This window comes from Macadamia integrifolia, unplaced genomic scaffold, assembly GCF_013358625.1.
Source record: "Macadamia integrifolia cultivar HAES 741 unplaced genomic scaffold, SCU_Mint_v3 scaffold3612, whole genome shotgun sequence".
Taxonomy (NCBI): domain Eukaryota; kingdom Viridiplantae; phylum Streptophyta; class Magnoliopsida; order Proteales; family Proteaceae; genus Macadamia; species Macadamia integrifolia.
The window spans coordinates 152-8,329 of record NW_024869653.1 but is presented as its reverse complement, the minus strand read 5'-3'; the positions used below and the strand labels follow the sequence as shown (position 1 = coordinate 8,329).

Genomic DNA, 8,178 nt, shown 5'->3' with positions numbered 1-8,178 from the left:
TACGCGCACTGTGGTTGTAGTAGCACTAAAACCAAAGACTTAGTAATGTTGATTAGGTGTATGTGATTTAAAATGAATTGCATGGCATGTAGTGCATATGATGTGTGTGTTGTGTGGACTGTTGTGTGTGGTCCACCTCTCTACTTGCTGAGCTAGTGAGCTCATTCCACGTGTACACCCCCTTTTTAGATGATTTTGCAGGTCATGCATCTGAGGAGCATGGGGTGGGTCCCACAGTTGAGTTTCCTGGAGAGGACTGGTGGACCCCTGAGGAGTTTGAGCACGGCGTAGACTGCGCGTGTGAGAGATGTGCTGCGGGACAGCAGTTTTGAGGCCGTGTTGAGCTCCACTACCGAGCCGAGCTGTGTACTCTGATGATTTTGATGATTTCCTGTATATACTTGATATTTGAACTTTATTCTTTTTGTGTATATATCATGCCTTCGGGCCCAAATGTATATAATTATGGTATTATCATTTGGGTATCAAGTATATGGGAATTAATTACAGGTAAAAACTTAGTCTTCCGCTGATCTGATGAATTGATGTTAGTGTGTGTATGCTGTGGTGGAATACAGTATCTGATGATCCTGGCAGGTTTGGGTTAACCGGTGTTAACTCGGTCACTGGCCCGGTTCAGGGTGAACGGGGTGTGACAGGTTCTCTCCAGACTTCTATCAACTTATCGAAACCTTAATCAATTCAAAGGGATTAAGATTGCTCGGAATGCTCTTTAGGTGTCCCACTTACTTTTTTACAGACTATACATTTACCTTTTGTCGAGCAACCATTGAGGATCTGCTGACAATTAAGGTGGTGCTAGATCTTTTTTCTGACCTTACAGGACAAAATATCAATTTTGATAAAAGCGGGTTTTTGTTAGCAAGAATGTGCCTAACAATGATTGCATCCGATTAAGCTCCATTATTGGGATTAAAGAAATATCCAATAATGCGATCTACCTTGGCACAAACATATTACACCCAAGATCTAGAGTGGCCAGCCTTCGCAAAGTTGTTGACAGAGTTAATGACCGCCTCAATGTTTGGAAGGCTCATATGCTATCCTATGCCGGTCAAAAAATACTTACTCAGTCGACTTTGTACTCCATGCCCTCTTACTTAATATCCTATTTTGCATTCTCGATCAAAACTTGTAAAAGCATTGATTCGATTTGTGCTTGTTTTTGGAACGGAGGTGCCTCCAATGGTTCAAAGAAGCTACATCTTATTGCATGGAAAAAATTTTGTCAACCCAAAAATCTTGGGGGTCTAGGTATCAGGGATGCCCATAGTTATCAATTCGGCCGAATAATTCGCGAATTATTCGGCCGAACCGAATTTTTCCGAATTTTATCAAAAATTCGGACCGAATCCGAATTAAAAATAAAATTCTTTAAAATTCGCGACTTTTTCCAAAATGAATATAAATCGCGAATAATTCGGACCGAATCCGAATTAAAACGAATTATTCGGTCCATTTAAACATTATTTAAAAAAAAATCAAAAATAAAAAATAAAAAATAAAAAAACAAAATTTTTTTTTTTAAAACCCCAATAAGATTTTTTGACCGTTTTTTTGACCGAATCCTTAAATTAATCGTCCGAATTATTCCGAATAATTCTCCGTCCGAATAATTCCCGAATCCGAATTTACTAACTATGGGGATGCTGCCCAATTCTATTTGGGATCAAATCCTCCGCTTGAAATACTTCTATAACAATTCGTTGTTTGACCCAAAAGTCCTCAACCGTTGTGGTTCTTAGGTGTGGAATAGTGTGGTATCAATTATCCCTAGCCTAAGGTAATGAGTCAAATCCAAAATAGGCAATGGCAGGAACACCTTCCTCTGGTATGACCCTTGGATCCTTCAAGACTCTGTGGCTTCATCACATAATGGCTTGATTGGGATCAATCCATTGGAGACGGTGAGTATGATCATATAGGGTAATTCCTGGAATATGGCTCTACTCACCCAATCTTTATATTTCATTATCCCCCGTGACATTGGTAGAATCTTTCCTTCAGATTAGGAGTTGATGATAAATGGACATGGTCTCTAACAACAAATAGTGGTTTTTCTACCTATTTTGGAGCCCGTTTCATCCAATCAAAATTTGGTTCCATCAATCATAAGCCTATGAGAACTTTGCCTAGAAGATGGTGAAAATTTTTATGGAAACTAAAAATCCATCCTAAATTCACTATATTCTTTTAGCGTACCATACACAATGGGATACCAGTCAAAGTACTATAAGGTAAATGGGTGAATATCATTACTATTTGCCCATTTTGCAATCATCATTCCGAATCACTAGGCCATCTCTTCTTACATTGTGATTTCACATCACATATATATTTGGATGGCCGGCCCATTGGGTCCCGTTTACAGAATCTGAACATTCTCTCGTTTGTGGAGGAAAGTATTTTTTCTTTCACAAAAAATATCATCTTTTGATCGATCTTGGTTGTTTAACATCTTTGCACTTACTATATATTTCATTTGGAAACATAGAAATGATATTTTACTTTCTCATGAGCAACCTAACCCACTCATTATCCGAAAAAATATTCAACAATGGATTACTGACCTTAAACTTGATAATGGAACACTAAACATGATTGCTTTCATGCATACAGATGGTCCAACAAGCATGAATCAAAGCTCTATTCTTCCTTTTTTAACATGTACAGTTTTAGTTTGTGCTGGTACCTCTAATCTTTTGCAATCAGATTTAGGATGGGCCTTTGGAATCCTATCACAAGGTAAGTTTAAGTCTCTGGAGTCAGGTGTTACCAAAACTGATCAATAAGAAGCAGTGGAAGTAGAAGGCATTCTTTAAGGACTTTTGAAGGCAAAGGCTGAGAACTGAAAAGTCAATGAAGTATGGTTTTCAAACAAGCATCTACTTCATCACATTCCATATCCAACCAAGGGTGCATAGCCACTACTTCATTTTGTTACTTTGTGTAAAATACATGAACTCTCTCGATCCATCAACTTTGTGCACAAAGAGAAAATCAACTCCGCCATATAAACTATATAGGGGTGGCTTGTAGTATTAGTCATAGGGTGGCTAAGCAATCCTTAGACAATGTATCTTCTGATCCTTAATCTAAGTTTTTTTCTTTTTTTATCAAAAAAAAAATTCCATTAAATTATTTTATATGAATTGAGTAAAACGGAAATAAACTTTAAGCTTCTTATTAAATAATTTGTAAAAGGAAAACTAAACCTAAGTTTCTATCTCTTCTTTAAAATTAATTTAAGTCTGCAACTCTTCAGCGGCAATAAAAATTATAGAATCACATAAAATCACAAATTGTTTGGGATGTGCTGTAGAATGCGCATATATGACGTGACATCATGTGTTTTAAAATTGTGAGACTCATATGTCAAAGCAGACAATATTGCACCATGGGTGGTATCAATCATATGACACTTCATTGATATCAAAGTCAAAGGATGAGAATGGTTGTTGAGAATATAGGAAGCATGATGGTACGTAGCTGGAGTTATGCTTCCCTATCTTGGCAAGGTAAATAAAAGACAGAAATCAAGTTAACATGACTCAATAAAGGAAGATGTTACCTCCTTCTCAGAAGAGAATTATTCAGTTTTAATTTCATAATTCATTCTTTCCTCATAATTACATAAATAAGTGCTACTAACTCCACATTGCACAACTCCATGTCTTCTACCCTTTTAGTAGTTAAATAACTCCTACCACTAACTCCAATACTTATCACATACAATAACACCCCCTTCACTAAAAATAACACGTTCCACTATCACCTCTATCCATCACTTATGATAACACACCACCACTACATGCAATAACCATCCCTTACATAATTACATATAACTATTAAATAACCAACCACTACAACCCTACGTGCATGGCCCATGAAAACATAACACATGACACTTCATTGGTATCAGAGCCAAAACATGGCAATAGTGGTTAAGAATGTTGGAAGCATGATAATCAATTGATATCAGAGCCAAACAATGAGATGATTGTTGGGAAATGTTGGAAGCATGGATATAAAATCATAAAAAATCTCACATTACTTAGGGATGTATTATTGAATGCACATATATAATGCAACCTCTTTTATATGGGATGATGCATTATAAAACAGTGAAACTCTGGCTTTTGGGATTTAGAACCATAAAAAATCCCACATCGTTTTGGAATGTGCTATAAAATACACATGTATGATGCAACATTCTTTTGCTACAAGAAAACACATTTATGACGATAGTAAAAAAATATTACTGTCACCAAATATATTATATGGCGACTGTAAAATGGATACCGTTGCCTAAAATATTTATGGCAGCTGTAAAATAATACTCATCGTAAAAAAAAATTTCAGCAAAGTGAAATAATATATTAGATAAAGATAATTTTTTTACCGTCGCATAATATCTTATGCTCAATCAATACCAATGTGATTTATAACAATGGTACAAATTATGCTATCACAAAATAGTGAAAAAACATCTTAGACAATGGTAACTTTCTTACCATTGCCTAATATCTATGCTCAATCAATATCGATGTGATTTATAACGACAGTACAAACACTACTACAGCCAAAAATCATATACAATGATTAAATACTTTATAGCAATAAGTAATAATATTGATCACCAAAAATACATTTAAATTTTTTATTATGAAAAATCTAAAATTTAGGAAATTTTTTTTTTTACTTATGCTTTTGGTTTTCTCGGCTTTCCTTTCCCGCACAAACATGCTTCTATAATATTTCTCTCTCTCTCTCTCTCTCTCTCTCTCTCTCTCTCTCTCTCTCTCTCTCTCTCTAGACGATGACGTTACGGCTACTGTGGGCGAGAAAACAATTTGGGTACACTTTCTGTCCTTCCCCTTGTTTTACACTTCAATTTTGTTAAATTTTATTCCTCTGTTTACTATTGTTGTGCTTCCTAATTCTGCCCAATGAAGAATGAATAGAGCTGTTAAGGTTGTACAACTCAGATTTGATTGTAAGATCTTTATTATTAATATATGAGCCAAAAAATGAATGAATTTCTATCTTTGTAATTGGTAGGGAACTAGTCCATACTAATTCTGAAACCCTATAAAATATGCTAATTTTGGCTATGGAAAAATCAAGAAATAGATCTCCAATTGAACCAAGTTCATTCAATCTAATTGGGTATATTTCCAAGATATGTTAGAACTATAGAGGTACATGATTATGTTGTTTTGTTGCCATTCTGATTGGGCTTAAAATTCTATGATCTTAGTTTCCAACTTGTTTTGGTTGTCAATTTCTCGTTTTGGGTCTCTTTATCTCATATGTAATATTTCTACTTTCTAGTTCCTTACTCTGCTTCCATAAGTTATGTTCTCTTGTTGTCTTATGTTGTACAAATCCTGAGATAAACAAGAAATTGCATAAATATAGTAAGAAAGTATTGGGGTTGTTAGAAGAATTAATGGCAAAGCTGGAAATGGTAAGAATTGGAATCGAATGCAACCGTAAGAACTCAACAGTAGCACCAATAGGTAAAAATAAGATAAGGGAATACAGCAATTAGGAGCAAGATGATGAAGTTTAGTCTCGGGGTTGGAGAAACTACAAAACATAGGATTACATATGAATGCATCTATGGGAACTTGAAGCAATAGGTTACAAATTGAAAGAAGCTTAGTTGGGCTAGTGATATGCAATAAAGTCTATAAACTACATGGTGATGTAGTGTGTGGTGAAGGCATTACAAGGACAAAGCAAGGAGAAGGTCCAGAGTGACTTGGGTTGAAGTAGTGAGAAATGACACAGATGCTTGTGATGGAAGATACAACCCTAGAAATAGTGGAAGGATGGAAGCATGAATCATGATTTCTATACCTAATGCCAAATACTGGGGACATGGGTTGTTTTAGTTAAGATTGAATTTTAAAAGTTTGCATTTTTAGACATTCTTGTTCATTTTCTATGTTGTCCTTTTCCTAGATTCACTGGAGAAAGATAATACTTGTGATCTATCATGTTATGTTTATTTCACAATGCGAATTATGCAACAGGAGAAGTGGATGTAACTGCATCATTGCCTGCTAACAATACTCCCATGATGAGATTCAAAGATGAATTGTTGAAAATAAAATCTTCAGAGGAATGTAAAGATGATACAAGTTTTGATTTCAAAGAGGAGTCCACTGTCAGTATTACTGTAGTTGGGGTCTCTGGTGACATTGCGAAGAAAAAGATACTTCCTGCTCTTTTTGCACTTTATTATGAAGATTGCCTCCCCAAGGCTTAGCTTATTCTGTGATTTGGATCAAATATCCCCCCCTCCACCCCCTCGCGCTTTTTTTTGGCTCACTTTTATTTTATTTATTTGCTGAGGCAGTATGTTTAAGTTTGAATCTGGTGTGTTTCTGTGCTATAGCATTTTACCATGTTTGGTTATGCTCGTAGTAAAATGACAGAAGCAGAATTGAGGGACATAGTTAGCAAGACCCTTACTTGCAGAATAGATAAAAGGTAATCCTTACTCTGATGCTTGTCCTTGATTTAGGCTTAAATTTTGGTATAAATATCTATAACCACTTTTCTCTTTTGCAAAAAAGTTGATGTCTTTTCTATCATTGTTTGTTCTCAGTTGAATTATCATAGTCCGTCACTCATTCTATTCATTGGAAACTGGTTTCATATTTGTTTTTGTGCAACCTCATCAGCTTCTTCTACCAATGGTTGGACAAGGGTTATAGTGGAAAAATCCTTTGGGAGGTATTATAAATCCTCTGCTGCTTTGACCAGTGTTAAAGCAATACTTACAGGAAGATCAAATTTTTAGGTGACTTTCTTGAACTAAAGTTACTTCTTGTAGGTAAAGGACTATGGGCTCTATTGGGAATGGTGTGGCATTTTTACTGTAGGATTGATTACTATTTGAGAAGCGAACTAGTGGAGAACTTATTTGTACTTAGCTTCTCCAATCTCATTTTTGAACCTCTATGGTCAAGGTAGTACATAAGAAATGTATAGTTGATTTTCTCTAAAGATTTTGGCAATGAAGGATGAAGAGGGTAAGGCACCTCTACAATTTGGAATTTATATTGGCCTTAGAACTTTTTTAGGGGCTTCTTGGTTCTTACTTTATCTATTATATTCAGGTATTTTGACCAGTATGGTATTGTAAAGAACATTATTCAGAACCATCTGCCTCAAATACTAGCTCTTTTTGCATGGAAACTCCTGTCAGTTTGGATGCAAAAGACATCAAGAATGAAAAGGTTTTAGAAGAAAACATGAATATGTACTTTTCTAAATTTTATGTCACACCCCCGTTCTCACAGAACCGGGCCGGTGACAGGGTTAACACCGGTTAACGCAAACCTGCCAGGATCATCAGATACTGTATTCCACCACAGCATACACACAACTAATATAAACTCATCAGATCAGCGGAAGACTAAGTTTTACCTGTGAATAATCCCATATACTTGATACCCGAATTGTGATACAATTATTATATACATGTGGGCCCGAAGGCATGATATTTACACAATAACAATAAGATTCAAATATCAAGTACATAAGGAAATCCACCAAAACAATCAGAGTACACAGCTCGGCTCGGTATCCAGGCTAGAGCTCAGCTCGGCATCAAGGGTTGAGCCCAGCTCGGCATCACGTAGTAGAGCTCAACTCGGCCTCAGAAGTGGAGCTCAGCACAGCCTCAAAGGTGGAGCTCAGCTCGGCCTCAGAACTGCTGTCCCGCAGCACAACTCTCGCACAAGCAGTCAGTGCCGTGCTCTAACTCCTCAGGGGTCCACCAGTCCTCTTCAGGAAACTTGAGTGTGGGACCCACCCCGTGCTCCTCAGATGTATGACCTGCAAAATCATCTAAAAAGGGTCGTATACGTGGGATGAGCTCACTAGCTCAGTAAGTGGTAAGTTGGACCACACAGCAGTCCACACATCAAAACACATCATATGCACTACATGCCATGCTATACATTTTAAATCACATCCACCTAAGCAACATTACTAAGTCTTTGGTTTTAGTGCTACTACAACCACAGTGCGCGTATACTCCGGGTACGAGCCACGAACTCCCTCCCGCGATACGCCCATAGGGCTGTCGGAGAAGGCCCACCGTGAGTACTCGAAAAAGTAAAGACAATGTTGTCCACC

General features: G+C 36.7%; 1 pseudogene; it reads left to right on the top strand.

The window, feature by feature from the left end:
- Positions 1-5,473: 5,473 nt before the first annotated feature.
- LOC122068238 lies at positions 5,474-7,274 on the top strand (annotated as a pseudogene).
- Positions 7,275-8,178: the final 904 nt, after the last annotated feature.